Genomic DNA, 23,927 nt, shown 5'->3' on the forward strand with positions numbered 1-23,927 from the left:
AGAAGGATTCTATTCTTCCTCCTTTTTTTTTTTTTTTTACCGTATACACTTTTATATACAGTCATGTGCCGCCTAACAACGTTTTGGTCAACGTTTCAGTCAACAACAGACGGCGTATACGACAGGGGTCCCATAAGATTAGTACCATAGAGCCTAGGTGGCGGTGTAGTAGGCTATACCATCTAAGTTTGCGTAAGTACACTCCATGATGTTCGCACAACAAGGAAATCGCCTAACAACGCGTTTCTCAGAATGTATCTATCTCTGCGATTAACCAACACATGACTGCAATTTGATTTTTCCTTATTACAATAAAAACCATACTTTCACATTAGGAAGTAAAAATAAAAATTAACCCAAACTATAAAATTTTAAAGTATAAGTATTTCTGCTATAAGGTGATAGCGACATTCCTGAAAAACCTCCCATTCTGCAAAATTGTTGGGAAAATCGGGTTACAGGAAGACCACTCAAAGTGTATGCCCATTTATAACCAGAGTCACTGTTACTTTGGGAGATAGCTTGGAGGCTGGAAATTGCTGCGCAGGGATTATAAAAAATGCAGAAAAACATTTGGTTGGAAATGCTGGCTTGAGAAGTCCAGGCTATGGAGACGGAGGATGGGCTCTTCCAAAAAGGTGGGCGCTGGTGGACGTGCAGCCCATGAACAAGGGCCGGGCAAGAGCTGTGCAGGCTGAGATGCCCCTCTGGGGGGAGCCCTTGGTGCACTGCTCATTCATATCCTCTTGAACTGGAGCTGAAAGACACACTGTGCAAGTAGTTTATTAAGGGCTCTTTCCTTTTCCGCTAAAGGTTACAATTCTACACCTGCTATTCTGGGCTTCCCTTGCCTAGAAAAAAGTGGTTTACACCAACACACTTCGATATTATAATGAATCATTCTCCAATTTAGCAAAGGCATCTGAACTCACTGTGTATAGAAATGGTGTTAAAGTAGAACTATATACCATATCTGACCCACACTCATTCCCATATTTCCATAACATACATATACTTGAACTCTATATATAACAGAAAAATTATTCCAGATCATCCATTTTGTATCCTGCGAGTGTCAGGAGAATTTAATAGAATCATGGAACGTCAGAGTTGGAAGGACAGGAGGCATCCAGCCCAGTCTCCTGAGCTAACAAGTGAAAAGTCTAAGATCCAGGTTCATGCAGCAAGGAGGTGACAGAGCTGACAGCTGCTTCCCAGGACCTGAATCTCCTGTATCTCAGAAGCTACTGAGGGGCCCCTATTTTGTTCTCCATGTTTAGTTTAGTTCAGTTAAATTCAAATTGCATCTTAAAACCATGGCTGCCAAGTGGGGGACAATCTTTACACGTGCTCATATACATTCCAAAGGTTGATTTTTCCAGTGTTGATGAAGTTACAAGAGTTGACTACTGATCAATAAATCAGGAGCACATTTATTCAGCTTGTCATCAAATACCTGTTGACTTTGTAGATTTTGAGGCATAGTCCACAGCCTCAAGACACTTTTGTCCTGAGAGAGACAGATAAGTACAATCAACTGCAAGACAGTGTGGTAAGGGCTAAGACTCGGGAAGTCTGGGTGCCCTGGGACAACAGGAAACGGGGCATCAAAATCAGAGCAGTGGGAGTGAGGAGGGGAGTTAGCAGTCTGAGAGGAATCCCTAGAGCAGCTGCCACCCACACAATCTGAACCCAACTATCTTCCCCTCTGTTCACTGAACTTCCAGTGGTTCTGCATTCTTAGTAGATCTCCCAGACCACCTCTCATCCCCAGGAGGGCTGCAGGGTGTCCGAGGCCGGACCAGGTGTCCTTAGTCGCCACTTCTAAACGTTAGGCTCTTTAGATGACTGGATGTCTGCTGGGCTAACAGGTACGGAGATGATGTGACTTGTGCCCAAGGACCCGGGAATGTGGTCAGCAGAAGGGCCTTGTGGGTACCAATTGGAGGAGCCAAAGTAAATATGCAGGGACAAGACTGGTTAGAAGAGTAGTGGCTAAAAAATCACAGAATTTTAGAACCAGAGGAGAATTTTGTTATTTGTTTTGTTCACTGATGTGTTCTCAGCTCTCAGAACAGTGCCTGGTAAACAGTAGATGCTCAATCAATATTTGTGGAGTGGAAGAATGAATCCAACCAATGGTGTAGTAGAGCTGGCTCAAACCACCTTGCAAGAGCTGAATGTTACATGTTCAGGAACTTTGTGAGCTGGTTGTTAAATACAGCCATCATTAAAAATTAAATCTGGGGGCAGCCCAGTGGCGTAGCGCTTAAGTTCACACGCCCCGCTTTGGCGGCCCAGGGTTCGCAGGTTTACGCACCGCTCATCAAGCCGTGCTGGGGGTGGCATCCCATATATAAAAAATGGAGGAAGATGGGCACACATCTTAGCCCAGGGCCAATCTTCCCCACCAAAAGAAAATTTTTTTAAATAATAATAACAATAAAATAAATTGTATATATAATATACATAATTGCATATATACTATTCAAATAACTATATATGTGTATGTGTGCACACATATATATACATATAACTCAAAACTCATCAATTCCTGATGATTTTACTATAATCTATGCTCCCGACGTTATGTCTATTATATCTATTTAGCAGAAACACTATACAATAGTGTGCTTCTGTATGTCTCTTTCCAACTTTGTGTACACTTTTTTCAGAGAGCCATTGACTAAATATTTGCCAGCACATGAGTGAATCTAACCCATAAGTGGAAAGGAAGGGCTGCCAGACAAATGTGGCCTACAAACAGGCTGTGTGTGGTCCGCACGCCCTCTCCCCTCTCCCCACTTCTCACCTGGTTATCCTACCTTTCCTTCAGGAGTGAGCTCAGGAATCACCTCCTCTCAACATTTTCCTGACACCTCTCCTCCCTTAGTGACATCAGGGCCTCCTCCCAGACATCTTATAGTCCTGGTCTTACTCCGATCATTGTTTTGTGACAGCTGCTAAACCAGCCCACCTGGAAAATGGGGATTGTATCTTTTATCTCTGTAGCCCCAGCACCTCACTAGGGCCTCCAGAGGTTTAACAAATATAGGATGGATGAATGAATGCATAAACCCCACTTTTGCCCAGGTAGCAGGCAATAGCTTTCAGAAATAAATTCTAATCAACCCAGAAAGTTAGAAGCGCTGTTAGACCAAGGCTGAATTCCTGCTACAGCTTTAGGTCCAGGGTAGATTAATGTGGCTGTTGCTGGCTGTAGGGGGATGGTAATAGCTCATTCTACTTTGCCATTCAAGTGGTGAGCAGAAGCAGGGCCTGGGGGGTGGGGTAGGCGATCTGCTTACGTGCATATGCACCATCAGCTAGGACAGTCCAACAGCAGGGGAGTTCACGGCTACACATCAATTCATTCTGTTAGTAGTGTTAGCTCAAGAGAAGAAAAACAAGGCTTCCTGAAAGTCAAACAAATGCCACCTTGTACTTCAACACTCAAACTTTTCCCCTAAACAGCAGGGATGCATGTGGGTCTCTTCCTAACCCAGCCACTGGCCTGAAATAATCAATGGATGTAACTGACTGGGTTTCGAAGGCACAAAAAGTACTGTGCTTCCAGATAGAGAAACTGATCATAGCGTGACAGACCCATGTGTCAGTGTAGGTTCTTCTCCTTGAGCTGTGTTATATGAGACACATCGCTCCTCTCGTTTAAGCCTCAAAGTCTCCTTTCTCATGGAACTTCCCTTCTAAGGAGACAGACAATACAACTAAACAAAACATAATCAGATTGACACAAAAAGGAATGAGGCCCTGATACACACTACGACGCTGCTGAAGCTGAAAACACTATGCTAAACGAAGAAGCCAGTCGCAAAAGATCACATATTATGTAATTCCACTTATACGGAATATCCCCAACAGGCAAATGCAGAGAGAGAGAAAGCAGATCAGTGCTTGCCTAATGCTAGACGGGTGATGGCTAAAGGAGATGGCTTTCCTTTTGGGGTGATTAAAATCTTCTGGAGTTGACTGTAGTGATAGTTTCACAATTCTGTGAATATATTAAAAATTGAATTATACAGTTTAAAAGGGTGCATTGTATGGTATGTGAATTATATCTCAATAAAGCTGTCACCAAAAAAAATAAAATCAAATAGGAGTATGTGTGCTATGCAGACTATTAAAAAAACATGATATAGTGAGTTAGTGGGTGGCCAGTTCGGTCAAGCAGTTGTAGGGGAAGTAACATTTAAACTCCAGTGACAACTGGCCAAAGCATGGTCCCCATCATTATCACTGTCAACAACACAGACAGATCTTTTTAAAGACCTCCCAATACTCACAACCAGTGAAATGCTGATTGCCAAGGCCCTGCCCTCATAATGTTGGGCAAACCATATTAATCCTCCTGGGAGAGAAAAAGTTCTAATGACCACTGTATATAACTTCTCAATGAGAAAAGAACGACAATCGTCTTCCGTACCGCCAACTATATTTGTGGTCTCTGTGTTCTTCATTTGGTTTGGCTGACACTTACTTGTTGCTTGTGCACGTCTTTTGTGAGTCCGAGACCAGGAGCACAGAGCAGTGGCGAGTCTCAGCCACAATACTGCGCCCTATTGTCCTTCTCTGGAATCCATTGTTTTTACAGGAGAGTATTGTGTTTTGCGAAATTGAACAGCATGACAGGATGTAATTGTTTGCTTCTACAGTCAATCATGAGTACCATATGCTGTGTTTCTGACATCGGTCTGGATCCATTCAGAAACAAGCACAAATCATCACAATGGCAAACATTAGTACTTCAAGACCTAACTCCATCCTCATCAAACTCTTAAACTTCCCCCAGGTTGCTCCTTGAAGTAACTCAAGTGGGATCTCTGCCAATAGCAACTTTGCATATGCAAATCATATTATAATTTTCCATTCACTCAACCTGGGCCCCGGTGAGACTGAATGAGGACACAGTTTTGACAATAAGATTGAGCTGTGAGTCAGAGCTACATCTCCGCCTGAATGTCTGCTAAACCTGAGAGACTTCCAAAGCTCATGCAATTCTGATAGTATACTCAGTTTAAGAAACTATGTATATACCAACTCATTTTCTATGGATATTTTAAGCACAAAATGTGGGCAAAGTTGAGTCAGAAGGGACAATTCAGTCGATGAGAGAAAAAGGAAAACTGGGTTCCAAAAGAAACCAGCATCTCAATGTCTTTCTCATTCCACTCAAAACTCAGCTGTCTCATTCACACTACCCTGCAAGTTATTGTGATTCTCCATCTGGCTGCCTGAGCTATGCCTTCATACTCTCCTGTGAAAATAATATTTGAAAATATACTCTACCTCTGGGTCAGAGGTTCTCCAACTTTAGCAAGGCTAAGAATCACCTGGAGCGTTCATTAAAATGCAGATTCCTGGCCTCCACCCCCACAATGGGGGGGGGCCCAGGAGTGTGCATTTCTACCAAGTTTCCCGATGGTTACAATCTTACTGGTCCAGGGACCACGCTTTGAGAACCACTCTCCTATGTTATTTATCACAATTGGACCAGCATTCTGGGACAAAAGTTTTCGCTCTAGTAAGAGCTCAAACTTGGAAGAAAATGAGAGTTAAAGTCTAGAATCTACCACCAATAATTGCATCCCTCTAGGCTAGTTATCTACGCTCCTTTATTCTTTAATAGCTTGTCAGTAAAAAAGGAGAGAAAAATAGTTACTACTTCGCAGCTAATTCCAAGAACATACATGACTCATTGTGGGGTTCCATTAATGTTAGCAACATTTATAATTAGCCCTGTATCAATCAAAGTACTGTCTTTAGCCAGAGTTTCTGAATAAGGTCCTAGTAGGAACATTCACATTTTCTTTTTAAACCTAAATATTTGATATAGGACTGGGTTTCTGGCTTGAGGGCAGAAGCTTTAAAGAGTTTTCAGGCAACAATAACAACAAAAAAGCCACACATCAAATCGAATACATAAATATGCTTAGAGAATATATTTAATCGCCTGGTCCCAGTTGGTATGATAATGAATTCAATGAACAAGCATGAATGAAGCTCTTCCTATAGGCATGGAACAATTGTAGGAACAGGAGAAAATCCAAGAAGCTCTAGGGTCCCCCCTGGACCAAAATCCCCCCTCCCCTCCCCAAGGAGTTTACATTCTCCAAGACAGCTCTATCTTTGGATCTGGTAGTATTTTGTTTACCTTAGTTCAGTCATCAATTTAAATGAAGACTGCAGCCAGGAAATCAAGAGAAGACTGAAACTTGGAAGGACAACAATGAAAGAATTCGGAAAGACCATCAAGTGTAAGGAAGTGTCACTGGAGACTAAGGCCAAGATTATCCACACCCTCGTATCCCCAATTACTAGGTACAGGTGTGACAGCTGGGCAGTGGAGAAGGCTGATGGGAAAAAGATTCATTCATTTGAAATATAGTGTTGGAAGAGAACTCCACAAATACCCTGGACTGCAGAAAGAACAAGTGGGTCCTAGAGCAAATGAAGCCTGAACTATTGCTGGAGGCAAAAATGATAAACTGAGGCTACCCTACTCCGGGCACATCATGAGAAGGCAGAAGTCTTTGGAAAAGACAATAAGGCTGGGAAAAGTTGAAGGCAGCAGGAAAAGAGGAAGACCAAATATGAGACGGATTGACTCCATAAAGGAAGCCACAAGCAGGACTCTACAGGAGCTGAGGGGGGCTGTTGAGGATAGGACATTGTGGACATCACTCATTCACAGGGTCACCGGGAGTTGGAGCAGACTTGACGGCACGTGACAACAAGTATTTTGCCTGGCACCTAAAGGGGGGGGGAAGGGAAGGTCCACATTTTTGTGATATTTATTACTCATTTTTTAAAACTTGTAATACATTGTATTCTTTCTTTCTTAGTATTGATATATTTTTATTATGCTCAGGAAATACAGAAAAGAATATAAGGCAGATTTGAAATAAGCCCTATACCCATCACCACGAATAAAAAAGGAAACAAACAGAACTTTTAACATGTTAATATATTTTCTTTCAGTCTTTTTAAAAAATGTACATACATAATGTATACAACACAGACTCCATGATAGCGTATATACTCTTATGCCAGTCTCTTTTTTTCATTTCACATATTATGAACATATGTTACGTTCCTAAATACTGCCATCTTCCACACCGTCATTTTAATGTCTGAATCACAGCCTATCCTTTAGCTGTACCATACTTTATCTATTCATTTCCCTAACCATTTTCAATTTACCAGATGACATAATGGAATTAAATTCTGACCCAATCTCCTTTATAACATTTTCTTTTCTGCTAACCACAATTTGTATTCTGGGACCCACTTCATCAACAACTATTTCAATAACTAGTTTTTAAATAAATTTTAAAATTTAATTTTAATTTAGATGTAAAATTGGATTTCAGACGGACTCAAAAGTTCCTTTTAAATGCTACTACATCAGCAAAGTAGATGAGTTGATAATTTCGTTTTTATGCTTAAACAAGGCAGTCTTACTTTCACATTATTGTGCATCTATACAACAGAATAATCCATAGCCATAAGAAAGACGCAAATCTTTGAGAAGCAATATAAAGCAATTCTAAAATCAAGGGGCCACATTGCCTTATCTACACACGCTCATGGGGAGAGCTGGCACTGGGATGGGTTTAAACACCACCCATCCACAGTCTGATGATTCTCAAATGCGTATCTGTAACTCCAGTCTCTCCCCAAACCTCAGACGTGTGTATTTAACAGCCCACTTCCCACTTCCACCTGGATGCCTAGTAGGCATCTCTCACTGAACATGTACAAACCCGAACTATAGTTTCTCACGCTCCTTTCCTCCAACCTCTTTTCCTTCCACGTAGACGGTTCTTCCATCCTACCCATTGCTTTGTTTGAAGAAGAAGAAGAAACCTTTGAGACTACCTTGTTCACCCTGCAGCCCACAAGAAGCTCATCCATCAGTGATTCCTGCTGTTCCAATCTTCAAAATGTGTCGAGAATCCACCAGTTTTCACCACCTCCATCCCTGCCATCCTGGTCCATGTCACCGGCGCTCGCCTAGATACCTGGACAACTGAAGCAGCCCCCTGACTCACCTTCTGGGTTGCAATCTTGCCCCACCCACCCCTAGTCTTTTCCAAACAGCTGCCAGGGTGATCCTTTTAAAAGCGAAGTCAGCATATCTCATCTTTTCTCAAAACCCTCTAATGACTTCCCAACTCACTCCAAGAAAAATGCAAAGTCCTTACCATGGCTACAAGGTCATACAGGACCTGGCTCCTAGTTACTTCTAGACCTTACCTCCTACCCCTCTTCTTTTCATTTTATCTGCTTCAAAATCACAGCCTCCTTATACTTGAACATGTGAAACAAAGAGCTGCCTCAGGGCCTTTGCACTTAAGGTCCTCTCTGCCTGGAACAATCAGCCCTTAGAACTCTTCAAGGCTAACTCCTCACTTCCCTCAACTCTCTGCCAGAGTGTCACCTTATCAAAGCAACCAACTTCCATTATTCTCTCCTCCTTTACACTGTAGTCTTCACAGCATTCATCAACTCTGGACACAGATTTTTATGTCTATTGTCTATTGTTGATTGTCTGCCTCACCCCCCATAACAACGCAATAAACTCCTTTAAGACAAGGACTATTTCTTGTTCTCTGCTGTACTTCTGCTTCCTAGAGCAGGGCCTGCCACAAAGTGGATACTCATATTTGTAGAATGAATGAACTTATTAATAAATAGATGTTTTATATCTATTAAGTGATATACACTCTGGAAGGATACAAAAGAATCTGGTAAAGTGTTTGCTTCTGAGAAAGTAAATTGATGGCCTGAGATGATAAAGCCTGGGAGAGAGACTTATTTTACACTGTACATCATTATGCACGATTTGCATTTTGTATCATACACAAATCAAATCTTTTAATCTAAAAGTCTTCTTTTGATATTAATGCATCTCAAAATAAATCACAGCCTCATCCCTCAATTGCACACCATCCCATTCACTGGTTTAAAGAACTTTTTAATATGAATACGGTACAGAGGAACATGTGTGAGCATACCACTCCTCCAAGAACAGGTTTGCAGAGAGGAACTATCTCCCCACCTCATACACTGTAGTTTCCTAGGTCCTCCCTCTCCCCAGCCTTAACCTCTTTAGTCTTCCCACTTACTAGAAAATATAAACTGGGGGAAGTTAAAAGGAGACCAGAAAAGCATTCTCAAAGAAGCTTAAACATAATTTCAAATCTCTAACCAGAGACACGTACTCTAAATATCTCACGAATAGTAAATGTTTTGAACTGAATCTTAAAATGTTAGGTTTATTTCTACAAAATTCAGACCAAATGTCTCCCTTGAAAAAGAACAGTAGTCTTAGACAATATTTTTTTTTTTTTAAAAAGACACAGAAATCAAGCACATGTTTGCGGAGCATGCAATCTATTTACCAAGACTGACAAATCTCTATTTCTGAGATTTATCAAACACCGTTGTAAAGTTCCAGCAAATATATCTTGTATGGTTGGATGCTGGGAGTAATTTATTGAGATAACTACGTTTGCTGCATTCTTCGGGGATCCTTCTCGATGAAGCAGGCTCATTTAATCAATACACACTGCTTAAAATCCTAATTGCTCCGCTAAGCGGCAGTAACCAGTTCCTCTGGAACAGAGAGGCACGTGCTGTTGAACAAGTTTTGTAATCATTGTGGGGCGACCACGTGGATGATGAGACGAGGTAAGTCATTCTCCAGGTGTCCAGAGGACCGCACAGCAGCTCTAGTGCTCGCCCTTCCTCCACCTGTTGGACAGGTGCACTCTCCTTTGTATTAGAGGAGGAACGATTTCATGAAAGGATCTAGCTTTCGCAATGAGAGAGCTAAACAACTTGTTCTTGCTTTCCTAAATACACGTAACCCTGTGAACATACACTCCTGATACACACGTAAAGACTGGTTAACAGCCAGTATAATCAGACAATTAGGGAATTATGCCTGAATTGACACTTCTGTTCTCAGTACAAAGGTATGTTCACTGAACCATCGGTTTAAGTCTCACTGTGAATTTTTGTGTGTATAAAGGGCATCAAAGCGTGTGTCCCATGCTGTGCTCTCTCTATAACCCCTATTCCATTTCTTCCAGGGACCAAGGAGCCAGATTCTCAGCATCACTTTAAAGCAGTGGTTCTCAAAGGGTGGTCCCTGGACCAGCCACATCAGCATCCCCTGAGAACTGATGAGAAGTTCAATTCCAATGCCTCACCTTCTGTGGACAGCCAGATAGGAAATGGTTTTGCCAACTAATTAACTCTTTCGTTTCAATGTGAAAGCAGCCATAACAATACATAAATGAACGGGTGTAGCTCTGTTCCAATAAAACTTTACTTACCAAAACAGGCACAGGCTAGATTTTGCTCATGGGCTGTAGTTTGCCAACCCCTGATTCAGACCTATACCATGTAACTTTTAACTATTTCCATTAGGTATTTACATATACTGTTGAATGAGAAAACCTGGGGGTAGTTTTTAAAATGTATAACATGATTACAATTTTGTAAAGCCAACAATTACCCCCAAATATTCATCTTGTATGTATGTGTGTATCTTATCTATCTACATGTATATGTAGATAGAGATTTCTGTATAGGATTATATGGGTACAGAGGGAAACATGGAAAGATAAGTACGAACTTCTTAAGATTCAGGAGTTGCTAATGGGGGAAAAGAGGGGAAAGAGATGCGTACAAACAAATAATAAAGAAAAAATATAGTACTAATCACCATTTATATGATCATATTTTTGCAGTTAGATAAGTGTCACATACATGTGTTTATGCAAAAATAAATTAAATAGGATTCAAAAACCAATCCCTGTCTCCAAGGATAGTTGTGAAAATTAAACTAAATAAAGCACGAAGACTCTCAGCACAGAGCCAGATGGAGCTGCTCATTCCAACTTTAATTATCCCTCAATTAAAATAGGCCTCCTAACTCGGTTTTCTGCTTCCACACTCCCCGCCTGACAGCCCTGCCTTTTCCCTTCCCCCTTTCAATGAATTCTGCCCTCGGTGTTCTTTGGCTCATTCACTCACTCATTGCATCCACTTATATGCTCTGGGCATCACCTATAAGTCATGCACTATGCCAGGGGCTGGAAACTTACAAATGAATAAAACACACTTCCTCGGCTCCCCAGGATTTTTTAGGAAATGGCCAGAGAGCTGATTTAAAGCCCAGCTTGGATCACGTCACCATCTGCCTCCACAATGGCACTACTTCCTCTACAAAAGAGAGCAGACCCTCTTCTAAGCAGAGCTCTCTTTCTCCCGGGCGGAGAAGATTCCTTGTATATGCTCAGAGACCTAGTGCCTGGCAGGATTCCTGGCACACAGCAGGCACTTAATAAAAAGTGGGTGAATGACTGAAACACTGATGGACAAATTGACTGACTTGACTGAACGAATGAATCATTAAGTGAATGAGAAACCTCCATAATCTTCCATCCCCTTGCCATGTCATCCTCTCCTACTACAAGTCAATAATAATAACGGCTCAGGTTGATTTGTATTGAGTAGGTGCCAAGGCACTATGTCAATAAATCACTTGCCTTACCCCACCTGGTAAGGTATGTACTGATATAATCCCCCCTTTATAGAGGGGGGAACAGATATTCAGGGTGGTGAAGTGACTTGCCCAAGGACACTGAGCTAGTAAAGATGCCCAGCCAGGATTTAGGACCCGGGCCTCTTACTCCAGAGCTAAAGTTCACATCACAATTCTGTGTATTTCTCATAGGAAGCATTGAGGATGTTACGAAGACCTTAAAGGATGGGCTCATGTCCTGTTCATAAGGATAAAAGGCACCGGAATTTTATTTCCAAAGCTTAAAGAAATGGCAACTGGTCGAAAATCCAGGCTGCAAGGATATGGGAATGCCCCCACCATCTGGAGAAACAGAATCTACCAGTGATTCCACCAGGCCCTTGGAACCCCACTGTCCCAGGGGCCTTCTCTCAAGTGGAAATTAACTGTCTGCCAAACATGTGGTCTTCCTTGTCTTCCTAATGAAACCCGTTCTCATGGGCTGCCTAATCCTGATTCCAGCTCTGACAGATGTTTGGCACGAACCACTCAACGATCTGTCTTGACTTTCTCCAATTCCTCTCCCTTGTTCTGACATTTGGAGGAAAAGTGATGGGTATTCCTATCATCAAAATGTTACCAAGATATCACAGAATATTACTGAACTGTCAAGGAAATACGGCAGAGGCTTACTTTTCGAATATTACACACACAGACAAAGAGAGAGAGAGAAGTATAGAAAAAGTGAGTAGGAGAGAAAGATTTCTTTCCTGCTAAGGAAAAAATGCAGCAGAGACACTACTTGGTGAGCAGAACTCCGGCTAAAACAATGCCTCCATTGTCGCTTGCGGCTTTGATAAAGCAGGTTGTTAGTGAAATCAACCATTTGGGGCCAAATTTCCAAGCGCAGCATTTTGCTGAGAGCACCAGATGCACTCAAATGGTTATTTTCATGGGGAATGAAAGTGATTTGCATCAATTTATTCAGAGCCATCTGAATTCTTAGCCACAGGCATAAAACAAAATCATTGCTCCCTTTGCTTCTGGTAACTTTTTATGCCTCCTTGCTAAGGAAATCCTCTCCCCACCTGTACATCGACATTGATGTCCTCAGGGACTGTTTTCTGTGGCCTCTTAAAGCAGCCTTGCTTGGAACCTGGGCCTTGTTTTGGCATTGGGAGGGAACTGGATTTGGTACTCTGGCTTCATTTTTCTTTTTCTCTATGCTCATAAAATTATCTATTCAACCCTTACTTTGTTCATTCAACAAACCTTCATTAAGCCCCGTGCCAGGCCCTGAGCTATTATAGACCCATGGGGCCTAGTCCCTGCCCTCTGGAGGCTTAGAACCTCAAGTGGAATGGCCACTTACTCAGAGGTCAGCTTTTGAAGCTAACGCATGAGGCAAAAATCCCATAAGGTCAGATTGAACCTTTAAACTCAAGGGCTCATACTTAACAGAAGCGGATGCTCTGGTGACAAGATGCCACATGTACGCCGGAACTGGGACCAGTGAGTGAAGGGGCAATTTGTTTTTCCTGTTGTAGGCACATTCCAGGCATAAGCTCACTGAGCCGAGTGGTGGGCTGGTGGGTGGATCGCCTGGACCATGTAGATGTGGGGTACTTCGCTTTCTTGCACTTGGCTTTGCAGAGCAGCTGTAACTAACTCTGTGTACATTTACGGGATCCTGCTGAGTGCTAGGCCCTGCTGGAGCCACACACAGAAGACAGGGGCCTTACCTTGGATTCTCACGTTGTCATACTCACAGAAATATCATCAGTGTCTTAAGGAAACAACAAACAACAGCGCTCAGCCCCATCACCCAGATTCCTGGTGCGCTCATTTATATCCCTCATGTCCCCACTGCTTCAAGGTGAGTCTCTTTCTCCTGGCCCATCCCACGCCAGTTTGTGTGAGCAAAAAGGACTCATTATAAGAGCTCACATTTGTTGAATCTTACTACGTGCCTAACATGTCCTAGCCCATGTGACCCACACAACATTGTGAGGCATAAACACTACTACTATCACCCACACATGACATATGAAATAAACACGGCAAAAGGAGGCCAGACTGCATAGCTCAGAAGTGACATGTAACCCCAGACAGGCTGGCCCATCAAATTCTGGCCCAGCCTTCCAGCAGGACCTGCCCTATCTTTAGAGCAGAGTTTCTTAACTTTAGCACTATTAACATTTTGGACCAAGTTATTTTTTGTTGTAGGGTTCTCCTATGCGTTATAGGATGTCTTGCAGCATCCCTGGCCTCCACTCACTAGATGTCAGTAGCTTACTTGCCCCCCATCCAATACTGACAACTAAAAATCACTCCAGATAACTGTCAAATGTCTCCTGGTAGGCAAAATTGCTACCCATTAAGAACCACTGGTTTAGGATGACTACATAAACCAGTTTGCCTAGTTGCAGCCAGTTTACATCTGTTATCCAGGCATAACTCTTAATCAAGGCCAGTCACACAGGGTCCCATGCTTAGAGGGGCCCACGCTTGATTTGATGCTCTATCACCATCTTAAAATTTTTAATTTTTGAACAAGAGACTCTGCATTTTCATTTCGAGCTAGGCCTGCAAATTACATAGCCAATCTTGCTCTTAATAGGGTCAACTTTCACTCTCAAAAGTGTCCACGCTTGGAAAAAAATTCCTATGGTTACCCTTCTGATGATACATACCAGAGCCTTTAAAAGCTCACCATGTAATTTTTGCCTTAGTGAACGAAAATACAAAAGGCTGGTTTACTTTTCTGTAACAGATTGTATAGCCAGTTTCAGTCGCCAAGCACACTCTTGCTTACACATGTTCTGCATTTTCTATCATAAACTCCTGACATTTTTCCAAGTAAGAGCCAGCCTTTGCTACCAGGGAAACAGCCATAATCTTCAATAAAAAGAGATATCAGGGAAATAAATATCTTGGCAAAAATAGAAAGGGCAAGAAGTTATGTGTTGTTCCCCTAGACCAGAGACTGCAAACTTGAATGCCTACAGGGGTCATGCAGGGAGCATAAATAAGTAAAGGCTTCTGGTTATGGAGACAACAAAAAATGGTAAGAACTATGAAAAACTAAAGAGCAGTCACCATCGCAAAATGGTGGCTGCTATCCCATTTTAACTCAGGCAGGTACAGTGTCACCAGATATTCTCATTTCTTCAAGACAGAACTATGTATTTTATGTGAAACCTCCCGTTTTAAACATTGGGACCTAAAGTAATTTTTTAAACATATCATCTGTGCGAATACCTTGTAGACCAAACAAAAAAGTAGAGTGCACGTGCCAGCCCACAACACCCGCCCTCTAATCTTTGGCAATCTGAACTCCTTCTCCCTGGTCTAGACATTCGAGACACCTGCCTAACTCTCCTTACTGCCAGAGGCTGAAGCAGTGGATAACGTTACCTCTCTCCCTTGCTACTTGCATAGTGGAGGAGGATCTGTATTTCATGCTTGGACGGGTTGAAGACTATTTGGGGAGGAACCTATTAAGTGATCGATTTCCAGCTCTGCAGACACAATTGACTGACTCCCCCAAATGTTGAAACCTTCATAGTTGGTGACAACTGTCCATCCTGGCAGCACCTCTGAATGCCCTCTCTATGCTGCATCCCGGGTGGCAGATTCTGGTCATGTCCAACACTATAGTATCATGGGAAAAAAGCCATACAAAGCAAACAACACATGTGTCTGCTGGGGCAACTAAAAGCTGGAACCCTAGTGAATGATGCCTATGGTATCTCTTGAAATGATTGATTCTTATTAAAATCTTAAGTGACCTCTGATTTTACTGATAGGTATTTGGGATTATTGCTTCTGCCTTCAGCAAACTCCTAGGAGAAAAGGTGAATCCACATGGCTTGGAGGGGAGGGACTGGCTAAATAATTACATTTGTATCTAACGCTTAAACACCAGGGTGTAGAGTGGGGGCCAGTGAACTACAGCCTGCAGGCCAAATCCTGGTAGCCTGTGTTTGTATGGCCCAAAACTAAGAATGGTTTTTACATTTGTAAAGCAAAAAGAAGAGAAGGAGGGGCCGGCTCGGTGGCATAGTGGTTAAGTTCGCATGCTCTGCTTCGGTGGCCCGGGGTCACAGGTTCAGATCCCGGGTGAGGACCTACGCACTGCTCATCAAGCCATGCTGTGACGGGCATCCCATACATAGAGTAGAGGAGGATGGGCACGGATGTTAGCCCAGGGCCAATCTTCCTCAGTAAAAAGAGGAGGATTGGCAACAGATGTTGGCTCAGGGCTAATCTTCCTCACCAAAAAAAAAAAAAAAAAAAAGAGAGAGAGAGAGAAAGAGGAAGAAGTGGAGGAGGAAGGAGAGAAGCAGCAGCAACAACCAAAGCCTAAAATATTGACCATCTGGCCCTTTTCAGAAAATGTTTGCCAACCCTTGGTGGATAAATCACTTATTTCCTAACTTCTCAAAACAGATTAAAAACGGCATTGAAGGGGCCGGCCCGGTGGCGCAAGTGGTTAAGTGCATGCGCTCTGCAGCGGCGGCCCGGGTTCGCCGGTTCAGATCCCGGGCGTGCACCGACGCACCGCTTGGCAAGCCGCGCTGTGGCGGCGTCCCATATAAAGTGGAGGAAGATGGGCACGGACGTTAGCCCAGGGCCAATCTTCCTCAGCAAAAAATAAAAAGGAGGATTTGCAGATGTTAGCACAGGGCTGATCTTCCTCAAAAAAAAGGCATTGAACTGATTCCATTCATCTCTCAGTCCTCATCACCACTCCTATCTCCCTCGTCTCTGCCATGATGGACATTAGGAAACCGCGTCACTCCATGCACCTATGGTCAACCAGATGCACCCTCTGCTCTCATGTGAACATCTTCGGTGCATGTCATAACCTATGGTCTTGTCATCATCAGGCTTTCAATTTACTGCCTACTTACAGAGTTACCATCTTAAACAATATTAATTTTAGAGTTTATAAACAAAGCTACAACCTGTTATCAGCATTCAGTTTGTTTCCTTTTCCTGTAGAGGAACAGCCAACAGCTAAACAATGACCATGGTAAGGTTACAGGAGCTTACAGCTCCAGGAGGGAATTGCACAAGGCAGGGCAGCATTTAATAATCAGGTGAAAGGACTATTAAAATACACCATTGCATGTTGCAAGTTATGATGTTGTTATAAGAGACTGAAAAGAACGTACTCAGAAAATGACATTTTTCCCCTAATATACAGAAACAAAAGTCACAGCAAATTTGAGGAAGAAGCCTGAGTTGCATCTGTATCTGTCCTATCTGAAGAAACAGTTTGGTCTGTCTTAAATGCTTATTTTTAAACATAGGTTAATCCCACTTAGCATCTTTTAATTTCTAATGAATTCATGAGGAGTGCTCTGTGACTTAATTCAGTTAATTTAATTTTAGCTAAGTACAGCACGGTGGCTCAAGTGTGGACCCGGGAGCCAGCAACACCTGGATTTAAATCTTGGCTCCATCACTTCTAGCTGCGTGTCCACACTTCAAACCCCTTAGCTATAAAAAGGGGATGTTAGTTCCCACGTCAAGAGTCATGTTGAAGATTAAATGTTAATACACGTCTAGTGCTTGGAAGAGTGTCTGGGACACAGTCAGCTCTTAATAAATGTCGGGTACATTATCATCACCAGCAGCAGCAGCACGGAGCCAACTCTTGTTCATCCTAAAACTCAGCTCAGACATAACCTTCTCCAAAAAGATGCCCTTGCCGCTTAATGGAAACCCCATTTCTAGCGCTTGAAAATTTCCCTATCAAGCTTTGAAGCTCCACAACATATTTTTAAAAAGTCGTCATCTCTTAGCATGCATTTTTATGCATTCATGGGGGAGAATCCTCTCTCTCCCCCACCAGTGGCATCAGTTCGGTTTGCCCTATGCCAGAAGTTCAACTACGATTTCTGTTCCTATAAATATAATTACGTAGCCATGGTTAAAAAAATTACATGGAAGAGAAAGACATACAGTCCCTTCCCGGACCCTCAAACCACAGTCCTGCTCCCCAGGTAACCGACATTAGCAGGCACATTTGTATCCCGCCGGAAGTTCACTTTCTGTGCTTAGAAAGCACACGTGAGCGTGTCCAACTCTGCCTGTCGCCCTGCCTCTTCCTCACTGACTTCACACGCCTTTCAAATTACCAAGAGTGACCCTCTTCATGCTCTGGAGCTGCCTCATGTAATTCCTGTGACGTCACTTGCCATAATTTATCTAATCATCCCCTTTTGGAGGACACTGAAGCTGTTTCCAGTTATTTCTGGTATTACCAATAAGCTCTCCAAGAACGAGAACTTCACCTTCTTCAGAGTCATTTCCCCAGCACCTTGCGGAGAGCAGGGCTCAGCAAATGTTTGTTAACCAGTGGGATGGAAGAATGAGGGTGTGACTCCCTCCATGAACATCTGTGTCCACATCATCTTTGCTTCTGCTAGTATATCTCTGGGGTAAATTCCTAGAAGCACTATTGCTGAGAAAAGAGACGTAAGAATTTAATTTTGATAAATAAGGACAAATTGCTCTCCAAAGAGACCACAGCAAACTGAAGTCTCAGAACTATATCACTGCATACTTTGAAGGGTATAAATCGTAACTCCTTATCTAAATTTTAAGATCCTTTAAAAATGCAAAAGATTTTTTTATGTTTTATTTTATGTTCTCCATAAGATCTACCACATTGCTTTGCAAGTAGTAGACAGGTGTTCAATAAAAGACGTTTGAATGATAATTAATATACCAGGATATAAAAAGGGTTTAGTCCAGGAGAGGGAAAAAGCTGATAATGGCTTTAAGCAGTACACTAATAAAAAAGAAATCTGTAAGTTAATCCAATCAACCAGGGCCCATACGCAGAAGAGCTAAAAACTGATTTTTCTGGGATGGAGACAGTGGAGGATATTGAGTTGTGAGAAAACTGTTTATACATATAAAACCCCAGCAGGCAAGGGTCTGTTTCAGTGTTTGAATAGTAATAACATTGATTCTATGATTTCTTTGATGCTCTCTCTCTATTTTTTTAAAAAATTGAGTAGCATATTGCTTTTTAAATTAGGTTGAATATAAATTATTTTGGTTCCCAGAATGCTGTAAGAATTGCACTTGAATTCTACAAATTCATTAGCCAATTTTATTTGCAAAACTAAGTTCGCAAGTAAGTCGATCAGTTAAAGAAACAAAAAAGAAAAGATGTGATCAAGAGGGAAGAGTGAAAACTGTTGTTTAGATTTCACTCTCACACCTGGGTGCAGTCAGAGCTCCAGGGTCGGGGGAGAAGTCACCCTCCATGGAGCCCCGGCTCGCAGGGCCCGAGAGAGCCTGCTAAATTGCAGTCATTCTCTACCTTGTCGCTCTCGCCTTGAAGGAAATTCTAAAAATGACAGGCCCAGGCGTGGAATGAGGGACAGCCCACACACCGCCACTCCTTGTTCCCAAATTAGACTTTGTCATAGACACTGATCTCCAAGGCGGCAAAAATAGCAAAAGCTGCTCCAGGGAGCCCCAAGCTGTCCCCACAGAGTCTCCCGGCAGCTCCTCCAGCAAGGCAGCTGGCAGCTGACGAGCAAACAAGCTCACCACCCCATCTCATTCAAAGGTCAGTCCTTCCCCCAGTTACTCCAGGCCCACCCCACTGCTATTACCCCTTTAGAGTGAATATCAATAATACGCTGAAGGTACCAAGCAAGAAGGGGAGGGAGGAATTACAAGATATAAGGTTGTGACCTGGGGGCCAGCCTGGTGGCATAGTGGTTAAGTTCACGTGCTCTGCTTTGGTGGCCCAGGCTTCACGAGTTCGGATTCCGGGTGAGGACCTACGCACCACTCATCAAGCCATGCTGTGGCGGTGTCCCACATGTAAAGTAGAGGAAGATGGGCACGGATGTTAGCGCAGGGCCAATCTTCCTCGGCAAAAAAAGAGCAGGATTGGCAACAGATGTTAGCTCAGGGCTAATCTTCCTCACACACACACAAAAAAGATTGCAACCTGGTGCCAAAACTACCAAAAGAAATGAAATTTCTGGGTTTTTTGTTGTTGTTGGGAAAGATTTTCTCTCAGCTAACAGCTGTTACCAATCTTCCTCTCTCTCTCTTTTTTCCTCCCCAAAGCGCCAGTATGTAGTTGTATATTCTAGTTGTTAAGTCCTTCTAGTTCTTCTATGTGAGCTGCCCCCATGGCATGGCTACTGACAGACAAGTGGTGTGGTTCCACGCCCAGGCACTGAACCCGGGCTGCCGAGGCAGAGTGCACCGAACTTTAACCACTAGGCCATCAGGGCTGGCTCAAAATAAGATTTCTTTAACAGTGATTTTTTTAGATATACTCTAAGTTGACAGATATTTCTGAAAGGTACTCTGATATTCAAGGTAATTTGAAAACGCTAAGACAGTTCTTAGTGGAGATATAAGATGGACATAAAAGCTTTAAAACTTCAAGGGAGTAAGGCATTGGGGCCAGAAGTAGAGGTTTAGGAACCAGATAAAATGATCCTGCAATCCTGGCTCCAGTAGCAATGAGATCTATGGCTGCAGGCAAGTGACTTAACCACTCTGAGCATCAGTTTTCTCATCTATATGATAGGAAGAGCGATTCTTTCCAGGTCAAGGGTCATCAGTTATACTCTCTTGAACTGTAAGCCCCTCGGGAGCACAGGCCTCACCGGTCTAATCTAATGTAAACTATATCCTAGAGCACATAACAGAGCATATTCGGTCCTCAATAAACATTTTTGAATGAACAAATGAATGAGAATGAATGAATGAATCTACCTCACAGAGTTATTGTGGTGATTAGAGAAAAAGCAAGTAAAGTGTCAGGTATATTGTAGAAGGCTTGATAAACGGTAGTAGCTATTATAGCAGATGTTCAATAACTAAATGGTATCATTAGTAAAATACCATAAAGTAGGAAAAATATTTAAAAGGTAAAATCAAAGCACTAAATAAATATTATTCCAGAAGTCTGCATGGTGTGGGGACAGACACTCAGGTGGCTCCCAGGGTTCCTCCTCAGGGTGTTCACGCCCTGTGTGTCCCCTTCCCTGACTATGGGAATGGCCTTGTGACTTGCTTTAAATCAACAGACTATGACAGGGTGATGGTATATCATTTGCATGGTTACGATACATAGGATTGTGGCCTCCATCCTGCACAGAGACTCTCTTGCTGGATTCGATGAAGTAAGTGGCTGTGTTGGGGAGGCCCATGGCGGCAAAGAACGGATGGTGGCCTCTGGGAGCTGAGCTAAGGATGGCCTCCCTCCAACAGTCAACATGGAACTGAGGCCCTCAGTCTTACAGCCACAAGGAACTAAGTTCCACCAATAACCATGTGAGTTTGTGAGTGGATTCTTCCCCAGTCTAACCTTGAGATGGGACTGGAGCATCTCAGCCTTGTGAGAAACTGAAGCTGGGGGCCTAGCTAAGCCTTGTCAAAACTCCTCACCCACAGCAACTGTGAGATAATCCATGTGTGTTGTTCTATGGTGCATAGTCTGTGGTGCTTTGTTACACAGCAATAGAAAATTAACGCAAGTAGTGTTACAGGCAAAATATCAGTTGGCCACAGTGTGGGGAGTCAATGCCCAGAGAAAGACCCCTGGCTGAGAGTACAACAGAGAGAGGCAGAGACTGTGGGGAACTGAACATCCCCCTTCTATCTAAAGAGGGCAGACACTACTGGGCATATCTGATTGTTGCCATGTGGGGATGTGAGATAAAGTGTTGCCAGACCTTTTCATTTTTCAAGATAATACAGAAATTGAGTTTTACGTGAAACCTCTTAATTTTTAAATGTTGTCCACTAATTTGGAATTTGTAGAACGGCAGTGAGCTAATCTCATGCAGGACAAAGAAAACATGTTTAGGGGCTTGATCCAGAGGTAAAGCATAAACTGGGGCAGTTATCCCGGCATGCTTGCTCCAAATTTGAGCCCCACTACTTCCAAGCTGGTGGCCTGGGGCTTCAATCCAAGGGTCACTGTTGAGGATTAGAAAGTACACAGAAATTCTTTAAAATACTGTCTATCACAGAGTAGAGATATGATACATTTTTTTTAATTATTGTATTAGTTTCCTATGGCTATTGTAACAAATTACCACAATTTAGTGGCTTAAAACAACACAAAGTTATTCTCTTACAACTCTGGAGGCCAGAAGTCTTAAATCAGTTTCACTGGGCTAAAGCCAAGTTGTTGGCAGGGCTGGTTCCTTTTGGAGGTTCCAGGGGAGAATGTGTTTCTGTGTATTTTCCAACTTCTATAGGCCACCTACAACCTTTGGGTCACGTCTTCTTCTACCTTCAAAGCCTCAGCATAGAATCTTCACATCTCTCTCTCTCTCTGTCCCTCTGCTTCCGTTGTCACATCACCTTCTGTCTGATGACTGTTCCTGTTTGCCTCTTATAAGGACCCTTGTGATTACATCCGGCCCACCTGGATAATCCAGGATAATCTTCCCATCTCAAGAGCCTTAACTTGATCACATCTGCAAAGTCTCTTTTGCCATATAAGGTAACATTCACAGGTTCCAGGGATTAGGATGGGGACATCTTTGGGGAGCCATTATTCAGAGTATCACAATTAATATTATTAATATTATTATAACTGTCTGACACACAAGCCTCCTCTTTATGACCTCCGGGATTCAGGGTCACAAGTCTGATCCAAACCAACTCAGTCAAGACTGCAACTTCACACTGGCATGGGTCCCACCGAGAAGCACTCTGTCTGCAGACGAGGTCTTGGGAGTTTTACGACAGTGGCGGCTCACAGTGGGTTAGGGCCTCCTAATAATCAGGCTAAGCCCAGAGGTTAGCTTCACCATCTTTCTCCATTTATGACCTTGGCTATCGCAGAGAAGCAAGCCAGTAGTGGCATAAAGGCAATTCCTAGTTGAGAATATAGCCAGACCTGTATGGATCCAATTACCAGAAAACTCAAAACTGCAACCTAGGAAGGGTAGGCCAGTTTCATTTGCTTCGTTTTAACACGGTATCTCTTTTCTCCCCTAATCAGGGATTGATTCAAGCACACTGGTTGTCAGTGTTTCACAATCCCCAGTTTAACTTCCCTGCGATTCAGGTCCTATTTTGGAGCTTACTCATTTCCATCTAAAACAGGATGTTGTTGCTTTAAAATCACGTTCATTTTATATAACTCGTTGAGCATACAGCAAATTAAGAGCAAACATTATTTTCCAGTTAAATTTGCAAGGGGATGATCTGAACGAATTAATCATATTCCTGATTAATTTTAGCGGAAGTAATGAGGAGGTTGTAAATGGAAAAACATGTGCATGCAGAACCTGCCTTTCAAGCGCAAAACAATTTATGCTAATTGATGGTTTTACCAACAAGGTAATGTCAGAAAAACTTCTTCAGATGTTTAAAGGCATCTAATGGGAAAGCTACACAACTTTAATGCAATGACATGTAGCCCTGTAAGTTCAGAGTGACCTGAATTCTACTTTACAGCTATCTAGTATCTATCTATCCAACCATCAATCCATCCATCCATTTATTGCAATGTCCAGAATTGGTAAGCATACGGAGAAATGGATACCAAGACTGCATTAGTTCAAAAAGAACACTTTTAAATAGTTGTGGAAAAAAATCAAAGAAGACTATTTCATGATACGTGAAAATTACATGAAATTTGAATTTCAGTGTCCATTAATAAAGGTTTTTTTTGGAACACAGCCACATCTATTTGATTACATTTACCTATGGCTGCCTTTGCACTACAATGCCAGAGCTAAGTAGCTGCAACAGAGACCATCTTAGTCCACAAAACCTAAAGAATTTACTGTCTGGCCCTTTACAGAAAGTTTTGCCAATCCCTGCTCTAAAATCCCAGAGCTTTGCATGCACAAGTCATTTGGGAATAATCTGGGGCTGCTTTGGGATAGATCATATTACTGGCATGCTTTTCCCCCTCTTTAAATCCAACCACCCCACATGTTTAAATCATAAAGTTTCAAACTACCCTAATCTTACCATACCAGCCCAGTTCCTTTTGGTTTTGCAGACTTCCTTCCAGATGTGAAGCTCTGTGCACGTTGTTTGCAGCCACAATGCATGATTTGCATTATTTAACTGTTGTGCATTCAAGATTTCATGAATTTATTTTTCTTAAAGAAAAAACTCATGAATCATAATTCTCTGTACAAGTCATAGTCTCTAGCACAATGCAAGGAACAGAGTAGGTGTTCCGAGAGAGCGTTCACATATGCTCATGTGTATCTGTGTTTGTAGTGTCTTTATATATTGATGACTATGAAGGTTTATCAACCAGAGATGGCAAATCTGTGGCCGTGGGCAGGATGGAGTCTACGGACAGGTTTTATTTGGCCCACAAGTGTTACTGTTTTGT

At 42.5% G+C, this 23,927-nt stretch overlaps 1 protein-coding gene across 4 annotated transcripts in view; it reads right to left on the reverse strand.

Moving 5' to 3' along the window:
• Nucleotides 1–23,927, reverse strand: part of DOK5 (docking protein 5) — a 202,024-nt gene that overhangs the window by 53,499 nt on the left and 124,598 nt on the right. The gene's annotated exons all lie outside the window — the stretch shown is intronic.

Source organism: Ceratotherium simum, chromosome 21 (assembly GCF_057802395.1).
Source record: "Ceratotherium simum simum isolate JZ-2026a chromosome 21, ASM5780239v1, whole genome shotgun sequence".
In the NCBI taxonomy this organism is placed as follows: Eukaryota; Metazoa; Chordata; class Mammalia; order Perissodactyla; family Rhinocerotidae; genus Ceratotherium; species Ceratotherium simum.